This window comes from Cryptomeria japonica, chromosome 9, assembly GCF_030272615.1.
Source record: "Cryptomeria japonica chromosome 9, Sugi_1.0, whole genome shotgun sequence".
Taxonomy (NCBI): domain Eukaryota; kingdom Viridiplantae; phylum Streptophyta; class Pinopsida; order Cupressales; family Cupressaceae; genus Cryptomeria; species Cryptomeria japonica.
In genome coordinates, this window is record NC_081413.1 from 571452898 (window position 1) to 571463909 (window position 11012).

The following is an 11012-nucleotide window of genomic DNA, read 5'->3' on the forward strand; positions in this document are numbered from 1 at the left end:
TAAACACTTGCAAACATTGAGTCCTCATCAACACTATGTCATCTTGTCACGAAAAAACAGTCAAACATTCAGATTTGGTCACAACAAAGCAACTTCACAGATTGGAAAAAATTGCACAAATTTTGCAAAAACACATCCGTGTCTAACATAATAGCGTCTGTGTCGTATAACCGCGTTTGTGAAGGGCAGAAACGCATCTGTGTTCTCAGAGTCAACATTGCATTTACAAAATCTCAGACTCGCGTCTGTGTTAAATAGAACCACGTCTGTGTCAGGAAATCGTGTCTGTGCAGTATACAGGCACGTCTGTGTTCAAGATTGAAAAACTTTTACAGTCCAGCAAACATACATAGTCAGTTTCGGAATTCTTTAGCTTCCTAGGTTATTTCTCGAGGGTTTCATCTAGCATTCAACCTGTCTTTGGGTCTCACAAAGTCCATCATTGCTTTACACCTTACATTACATTCACATTTCTCTAAACCTGAGTCAAAAGGTCACTTGCTTGTCCTCATCATACTTTGTCAACACACTACATACAACAACACTTTGCTAAGTGGTCCCTCATCAAGGTCTATCACCTTTGGGTCTCATTTGGTCTTACTTAGAGTCAAGGTCAACTTACCTCATCAAGAGAAACTATCCTCTCTTTGGAAGTCACACCTACTCTACTACATACATACTTGGTCTTACATTTTGGACATTGCAAGTAAACCCCAGATTCATTTACATTTCACCCAACTCTTGGTCTTCCATAGTCTTTGCCATTTTCATCTAGTCTCACGCATCTTGGTCAAGACCTAGTTCATGGTTGAAACCCGTCTTCAAAAATCTAGGAGAGAAGCTAAAGAGGCTCAAGAGTCCGCAAACATGAGCTCTTGTGAGTATGACAATGATATCTTTTTCAATTCTGATCATACTACATTACCTGACATGGATGCCTATAGAAACATTCCAAATGTTGAGCACATGGACACTACAAACAACAATGATACACACAATGACAATATGGACAACATTTAAGTACATTCAGTAGAAGTGGAAGACACCATTATGAATCCCCATTTCAATCAATTGGTTGAGGAAATAATGAGGAGAGATAGACAATACTTCTTACAAGTGATGGTACAAAGTGGAGCCAAGATCCCTCATGATTTTGACATGTCTCAAATAATGGAACGTAGACCTTTGCAACAATCTCACTCCAACATGGATCAAAGGAGGCCTAATAGTGGAGGCAATAGAGGACCACATCTTGTATCTGAATCACCATCATCTTTGTTTCAAAAACCAGAGGTCCCATACACACATGGTCAAGCATATGATACTCACCTTCGTAGACCATCATGGAAGTCTTATGCAGAAAAATATGCTCAATCACATATCAATGCTAATGATCAACCACCAAAGCAATTGGATATTCAAAGGCATGCTCAAAATTTGGACACAAGGAAACCCCATGTCAAATTTGGGGGCAACACACTAGAACAAACTCATGACATTCCTATAGAGTATGGTATACATGGACAAAGCAAATATTCCATTCCTCACCATGACTCTATACCAAGTGGTTCATATACGTAGCATCATTATAGACCTCCTCCATATGAACATGTGTATGATCAATATCATCCATATATGCAACATGCTCCTCCTCCAATCGGTGCCTCAAGCATGGGGTATGGTCCAAGAAGTCAATCTCCACCTAAGAACAATTTGGAACAGCAAATCAGGGACTTACAAAAGAAAATGGAGGACATAAATACACCAAAACCAACATACACAATGACAGACATATATCCTTATCCATTTGACAAGAGCATTCCAATGCCTCCATTTCCTACACACTTTGTGACACCTAAGTTTGATAAGTATAGAGGAAAAGGAGATCCTAAGGCACACATAAGATAGTTTTTCACAGCTTGCATTGAGGTAGCTTTAGAAGAGACATATTTGATGAGATTATTCCCACAGAGCTTAGGTGATCAAGCTATGGAATGGATCTCCCAACTTCCACCTGGAATTAAGTCATGGGGTGACTTAGCAGAGGCATTTATCCAACATTTCTCCTACAACATAGAGACAGACATATCAGTCACTACTTTGTGCAACACCAAGCAAAAAGAGGGAGAGTCTTTTTCATCATTTTTACAAAGATGGAGGAATCTAGCCAGCAGATGCTCTTGTGAAATTCCATAAAAACAAATGGTAGAGATGTTCACCCAAAATGTTAACAAAGACATTGGCTATGATCTAAGAAAAGCTTATTTGTCCACCTTCAAGGACATCATTGAAAAAGGCTTAGCAACAGAAAAGGTCCTAATCAAACAAGGAGTCATTAAGATATTCAAAGAAAACAAATATGACTTTAAAGGAAAAGATAAGCCAAGATTTTGGAATAAAAACAAGAACACGGTCAATGATGGTGTTGTTGATGCCAATACAGTGCGACCCAAAATAGTTTTTTCGGGATCAAGCTCTTCAAACAATCAAGTGAATACTCAAACAACTTCTAGATCATGAAGGAAGTACACCCCATTGGGAGAACCACTTGAGTCCATTTTCAAGAAGCTAGTGGCAAACAAAGTAATCACAGTTCCAGATTTTCCTCCATATGAACCAAAGGTCAAACCAAATTGGTGGAATTATGATGAGTATTGCGAATTTCACAAGAGCAAGGGCCACAAGACAGGAAATTGCCATCGACTGAAGAACATCATACAAGATCTCATTGATAGAGGTGACATTGAGATTGAAGGGCACTCATCCAATCAAGAACATGAGATGTTTAAGGAACCATTCCCAAAGCATGACAAGGGAAAAGCTGCAGCCACAGATGATCAAACCAACTATACCAGAGCACCCTACAACTATGATTCAACTATCAATCACACCTCGATGGACAATTATGTCTCTATCATTATCATCAAGGACAAAACCCCTGAGAATTCTACCCAGAGACCCAAGATCGTTATGAAAGGCATTGTATCTTCTTCTGAACCTACCTCTGAATGTCATATTACAACCCATCGAGGTAAATTCACTTTGCAAGGTGCTCCAACTAAAAACACCACTTCCTCATCGACCAAGCCTGAATACGACCTTGTAGAGCAGTTAGGGAAAACACCTGCGCTTATCTCCATCCTTGAGCTCTTACGCATATCCCCTGCACATAAAGCCATTCTTGATAAAATCTTGAGAGACACTGTCGTTCCTACTGATTTGAACGTGGACCAATTTCAAGCCATGGTGGGATACCTTTCCGTTCCATAGACCCTTACATTCACAGAAGTCGATGACGCCTCTGTAAGTCAACCACATAATGCACCATTACACATTGAAGCCTTCATACACAAACATAGAATCAAACGAGTCCTGATAGATGGAGGAGCAGGTCTAAACATTTGTACATTGAGCACTATTAAACAATTGGGATATTCTGATAAGCTGTGAATTCTACAAACAAAATTACCATCAAAGCATATGATGATGAAGAGCGTTCATCCAAGGGCACGGTCACCTTACCTCTCAGAGTTGGGCCAGTTACAAAGGATGTGGTTTGTCAAGTACTAGATCTTGATCTCACATACAACATATTGCTAGGACGTCCTTGGATTCATGAAATGAGGGTGGTCCCATCTACATATCACCAATGCATCAAGTTTCCTCACAATGGAGTTTAAATAACAGCTAAAGGAGATCCTAATCCATTCATATATTGCAATAACTTGAGACCAAAAACTGAGACCATCATTCCCAGTAATCGCGAAGCTGTTCCTTCTTCTGCATACATTGATCCTGAGTCATTAAAACCTTTGACATCAAAACAAGGTGAACTTAAGGGCAAATTCTAGGACAACGGCATGGGTGAATACACTTTGAATCAGACCATGTACTTACAACAAGACATGAATTCACCAAAAGAATATGGAGGACCACATCCTAATAAGCAGGTATCTATCATTATACTCAAATGGGACCCTACTATCTTTCAAAGATGGGGTGAACTAGAAGAGGAAGACTTATACAAAATTCTTTACAAAGACCTTGAAAATGATACACAAGATCACATTAGTATACCATGTGAGAAGTATGGCAAAGGGTTCAAGATTCTACAAAAAATTGGGTACGATGGCAAAAGCCCTCTTGGGTTAAGAAAGGAAGGCATCATCAAACCTTTACAACCTAAATTGACATTCAAAAAGGAATGCTCGAAAGGACTTGGCTTCATGACTTCCAAGGTCCACACTCAAAGGACAGAAGAAGCATTACAAATCAAAGCTGCCAAAATTCAACAAGAGAATCGCTATTCTACAGACTCCAATGAATGGGAATGGGGTTCAGACAAATCCTCTAGTGACTATGAGCTCACCGAGACATTCAAAGAACTAAGTGAACCAACAAAAGAAGAGGAATTTAATAGGAAATTTAAAGTTGGTCAAGAAACAACCCTAGAGGAACCCATACAGTCTTTGCCTCTAGGTCCTAGGTCGAAATCACATAGAATGAGAACACCTGTCCCGGAATGCGCTACTAGTGATGGTAATTTGGATTCGTTCACGATTGAGACTGATGAGGAGAGTGCCAACGATGACCTCGATAACTACCTCGATATACCTGAATATAACTGCATCTTCACTCTTAACTCCGCTAACTTTGAGGACATCAAAGGCCTTCCCCTTGTTCATCACCAACTTATTGATTGGGACCATGAAGGACCTACATAGTTTGACACATTCCAAAATGATGAAGCTTTTATTGACTATCTTGGCATACTATATGATCTTCCCCCTGAGGACCATAAAGCGGGATACACTATAGAACTCAATAGTGTGGCATATTTCGGTGAGGGTGTCGGGCCTTCCAGTCGCAAAAATATAAAAATAAAAACAAACCAAGGGTCTTATGGTGAAAACCACACTGTGGCGCTATCTGACCCCAAAAAAGTAAAAAGAAAGGACGTATCTAAGGGCAAAAACCTCTCTGAGGCACCCGAAGATGGAAGGCTTGACATTCTCCCAGCATCATATGAGGAAAAGTCATCCATGTTTGTAGAGAAGACTATCAAAACAAACATTGGTACAGAAGAAGTTCCACACAACATATTCCTGGCTCAATCTTTGATAGAGTCAGAAAGGTCAAAATTCATAAGTTTCTTCACGGAACGACAAATCAACTTTGCATGGTCATACGTTGATATGCCTGGATTGGATCCGGATTTGGTAATGCACCATTTGACAGTTAAACCGGGGGCAAAACCAATGAAATAGAAATTAAGAAAGATGCATCCACAAGTGGCATTACTAGTCAAAGCAGAACTTGAGAAATTACTGGATGTCGGATTCATACGCCCAATTGATTATCCTGAATGGATCTCCAACTTAGCGCCTGTCAGTAAACCAAATCGCAGCATCATAATATGTACAGATTTCATAGACATCAACAAAGCTTGTCCTAAAGATGATTTTCCATTACCAAATATTGACTTGATTGTCGATCTCACAGCAGGTCATGTGATGTTATCCTTGATGGATGGATTCTCTGGTTACAATCAAATAAAAATTGCATCCGAGGATCAACACAAAACAACATTCACTTGTCCTTGGGGAACTTTCTGTTGGAATGTCATGCCCTTTGGGCTAAAAAATGCAGGCGCTACATATCAAAGAGCCATGACTACTATCTTTCATGATCTCATGCACGTTACTATGGAAGATTATGTTGATGACCTCTTGGGAAAATCAATAGACAAAAATACACATTTGGACATACTTTCAGTCGTCTTTGATCAGTTGGAAAAATATAAAGTAAGATTAAACCCCAAGAAATGTGTCTTTGGAGTAACCTCCGGGAAGCTCCTGGGATTCATTATGTCAAAAAGAGGAATTGAAGTCGATCCAGCAAAGTCAACGCCATTCTAGAGATGCAACCACCATGAAACATCAGTCAGCTTCGATCTTTGCAAGGGAGACTCCAATCCATACGAAGATTCATAGCACAACTTGCAGATAAATGTAATCCCTTTTAGCACTTGCTACATAAAAACATCAAATTCAAATGGGATGATAATTGTCAACAGGCTTTCCAGATACTCAAAGATTATCTTCTGAATCTGCCAGTTTTGATGCCACCAGTTCTAGATCAGCCTTTATTACTATACATATCAGCTACTTCAACAGCACTGGGGGCACTCTTAGCACAACAAGTCGTTGAGGGCAAAGAAAAGGTATTATACTATATCAGTCGCACATTGGTGGGATATGAGCTAAACTACACACCAATTGAGCGTGCAGGTCTCGCTGTGGTCTTTGCTTCACAGAAATTACGACATTACATGCTAACTCATAAGACTAAGTTGGTTGCAAGGATAGATCCATTGAAATACCTTCTCAATACAGCAACGCTTACTGGGTGACTAGCCAAATGGGTAATGATCCTGAGTGAATTCGACATCGAGTATGTAGATAGAAAAGCAATAAAAGGACAAGCTATCGTAGATCAGTTAGCAGATGCCCCCATGATAGATGATGTTCCTCTAATTTCAGAATTTCCAGATGAATCCATTTTCACAGTGTCACATGCAAAGCCATGGTAACTTTACTTTGATGGCTCATACACACAGCATGGGGTAGGAGCTGGCATCCTCTATATAACTCTTCAAGGGGATTCTATACCAAAATCATATCGATTATCATTTCCTTGCACTAATAATATAGTAGAATATGAGGCATTAACAAATGGATTACGGATTGCAATTTAGTGGAAGATCCAGGAACTTCGTGTTTTTGGGGACTCTCAACTTGTAATTTGCCAAGCAACTAATGATTACCAAACAAAGGATGAGAAATTAATGCCTTAAAAAAGAATGGTAGATGACCTAAAACAACATTTCACAAAGATAGACTTTGAGCAGATACCAAGAGAGCAGAATCGAGCCGTAGATGCCATGGCTACAATTGCTTCACTAATCGATCTACCTCTGAATGAGACTCGCTATGAGTTCTTGGTGGATAACCTTTTGGTTCCTTCATATGAAATCACTCCTACTAAGATAATATGTGTCGTCGGTCTTGAGTCCCAATTATATGGTTCCATTTTCACATACCTTCGTGATAATATCCTTCCTCCTGACCTATCCAATAACCAACGTTGCACTTTCATTCGCCAATCTTCTCGATATGTCATTTTAGCCGATATCCTATACTGTCGAGTTCTAGATGGCACTCTTCTTAGATGTTTGGAAAGCGACGAAGCTCAGATTGCGTTACGTGAAGTGCATGAAGGGATATGAGGTCCACATTCTAGTGGTCCTACCTTAGCAAAGAAACTTATCAGGACTGGATATTACTGGCCCAATATGGAAAAAGACTCATATAAGTTTGTCAGGAACTGTAAGCAGTGTCAACTTCATGGAGACCTCATCCATGTGCCAGCACAAGAACTTCAACCAATTGTGACTCCTTGGCCCTTTTGTCAGTGGGGACTCGATCTCGTAGGCAAGATTCACCCTCCATCCTCCAACGGTCATAAATTCATTATCACTGCCACAGAGTATTTCACAAAATGGATCAAAGCCATGCCTCTCATGCAAGTCACTGGAAAACAAATTGCTACATTCATTCTCAACTATATCATTTGTCGATACGGTATTCCTGTTTCCATTATTACCGATAACGGGCGTCCCTTCAAAAATCAGGATGTTCGTGAACTCTGTGATTGCTTCCATATTTCCCATCGTTTCTCCACACCATATTACCCCCAAGGTAATGGTCAAGCTGAGGCGTCTAATAAAACAATCCTAAAAATCTTAAAAAAGATAGTCGATGACGCTGGCCGTAATTGGCATATCCAACTTAATCCCGCACTTTGAGCCTACTGCACAAGTGTCTGCACACCTATAGAAGCTACACCCTATTCACTTGTCTACGGCGCTGAAGCTATCTTGCCTATCAAGGTCACGCTACCCTCTTTACAAGTCTCTTTGCAAAACATTATCAGTGATGAAGACTATAGGGTCTCTCGCTTATAAGAACTTGAACTATTGGATGAACGAAGACAAACTGCTTTTAATCATCTCAAGGCTTATCAACAACGAATGAGTCGCAGCTACAATCACAAAGTCAAGCCTCGCACATTTGAGGTAGGTGATTTGGTTCTCAGAGAAAATCCCAAAAATCAGCAAGATAGAGAGAAGAAGGGCAAATTCAAACCAAACTGGCTTGGTCCTTACATCATTACAGCAGCATATGGATCTGGGGCATATCAACTCTCAACCACAGAGGGTGAACCTTTAGAGGATCCTATCAATAGCATGCACCTTCGCAGGTTTTACACATAGCTCTTCAGAGTATCTTAATTCAAAAATACAAAAAAATCAAAAAATATAAAAAAAAAATCATAAAACATAAAAATCGTTACTTGGTGAAAACCTGGCAAACAGGGGCCTTGTGACAACAAAAAAAAAAAATCAAAAAATCAAAAAAAGTAAAGAGAAATAATTTCGTCCAACGGTGAAAACCACTTTGGTGGCGCCCTGGGCAAGTACCAATGGTGAAAAATGGGTCACCAGTACCATGTGTAGAGACATTGCTCCTCCCTTCTTCAGGATTCCATTTCATCCTTCACTTTGCACACACTCACGACCTATTCATTCATAACAAACTTACCCATTCCCATCGTGGCTTGTTATTGATCTACCTAAGATTGGTTAGTCATTCATAATAAACCTCCCTTTTCACCCCTTCCCATCCATAATAAATTAGATCCTATCTGTGGCTAAGGCAAATCCTACATCTAGTGATGGGTGCGGAACTAAGAGCATCACACGTTCTGAGGAGTACAGTTTCTTCCAGTTTTCTTCAGTCTAGCCGTGCACAATCCGCAATAAAGCAACACTTACATCACCAATCCGCAATAAAGTTACGTCTTCTTCGCAATGAAGTATCAGTTTCATGGATTCAGTTAGTTTCAGATGAGACACAGTAGCAATAATGGGCTTCAACAAATCAAATCTTTCAAGAGACTCAGACAACATATGGTTCAGTGCTATCTATCCTTTCTGTGAAAGTAAACATTGTGACCACAATCAAATAAGACTTATACAAGTGACAAGAGACACTAAACTTGAGGACTACAGTGGATGTTGGTGTCGAGTCTTGGTTTTCTTTTGATTTTATGAGTTATGACCAATTTTGTTGCATTTGGTGCATTGACACATAACATCTTACATTCATTTTGCAATTTTCAGAGTTATGACCAATTTTGTTGCATTTGGTGCATTGACCGGTGGGAGGATTGATGTTCTGATAATTCCTAGATCTACATTCATTTGCCCTATGACCATATTTATTACAGTTAAAGCATTTTCCATTGAATTTGTAAGTATTAGAGGTTCTTACCGGTTTGCTTTGATCCTAGGTATTTGCAGTACCGGAGCTTTCTCCAACTTCAAATCCAACTCTAGAAGTGTCACCTTTGGGTTTTTGATTCTTCAATAAGGTACCAAGTTCTTCTGAGCTTTTCTTGAATTTTTCTTTGTGTTGATTTGTAGTTTCCAATTCCCTTTCCAAGATCTCTTTTTGTCTCATTAGTTCATTCAAGTCATTTTGAGTGTGCATCAGATCTGTCTTCAACATATCATTTTCATAGCTAAGTCTTGTGTTCTCATTTGCTGCATCACTTAGTTTTCTGGTCAATTATTCTTCATTCCTCTTTCTGTCTTCAATCTCTTTGCAGAATCTCATAGTCATATCTTGCATTTCATTTTTTGTTGTCATGATCTCTTGTTTCAATTTGCTTATCATATCATTTAGTGATTCCTTTTCATCATTTTCATTTTGCAATTTTTCCCAAAGTTCTCTTCTCTTGTTTCTTGTAACAGTAAGATTTTCTTGAAGTGCCTGAATAATGTCCTGAGCTGCTTTTAAATCATCTTCTAATTTGATATTTTTCAGCTTCTCTGCATCATAGTCAGTAAGAGCTCCTTCAAGTTGCTTCATCAGATTTTCCATCTTTACCGGTGTCAAGATCTTCCTCAAGTTGTTAGGCTTTTGAAAATAGAGGACCAGGCTCTGATACCAATTGTTAGGGTTCCCACAGATACTGAGAGGGGGGGGTGAATCAGTATCTGACCGGTTATGAAATTTTCTTAAAATTGAATATGCAGAATATAAAGTAACAGTATACCGGTATGCAAGAATTAATGCAAATAATAGAATCAAAAGCATCCACATGAAAAGAACACCATAACACAAGATGTTTAACAAGGAAACCCGGTGTGGGAAAAACCTCGGTGGGATTTGTGACCCACAATATTCACTTACTGGCCAATAAGAGAATATTACTTACAATAGGGGCCTGCACATGCAAGAAGGCCAACTGCCTAGAGCTCACTGCTCAATAAGAAGTCACACTGACTTACAATGAGGATTTACACAAATCCAATATTCTGTACTGCTTTATAATAGCATCTTCAATGCCAGATTCAGTACCGGTTCTTGCTCTGTTCTTTACATATACCCTTAACCTACAATTCGCACATTAGGTCTACCTTATAATTTATTTATTACATTCTATCCATATCCTACAAATGCCTACAATGATCTCTTTTATATACAAGAGTCATTTTACAATTTGCCAAGTCGGCTTACAATGATAAACAAAATATTACATATCAAAAATCTTGTCAGCCTTTGTGCCGGTATACATATTTCCTTATGTGCCGGTGTACATCTTCTGTGCCGGTGCCATAGGATTGCAAGGTTGCCTGTGTAATGCTTTGCCGGTATAGTGTCTTGTCGGTGCCATAGGATTGCAAGGTTGCCATCAATGACAAAACCTTCAATCACACACAATGTCTCATTGGAGTGTCCATATGCCAACACATATGCCCCAAAATTTCCCATGTAGCAACCTGCAGAAAAAAAGGGGGTAGGAAAAATGCAACCCGAGGATTACTCCAGATTCAGGAGTATACGTAGACTCCTCCCCGAGTATGGATAATATAGTGCTTACTA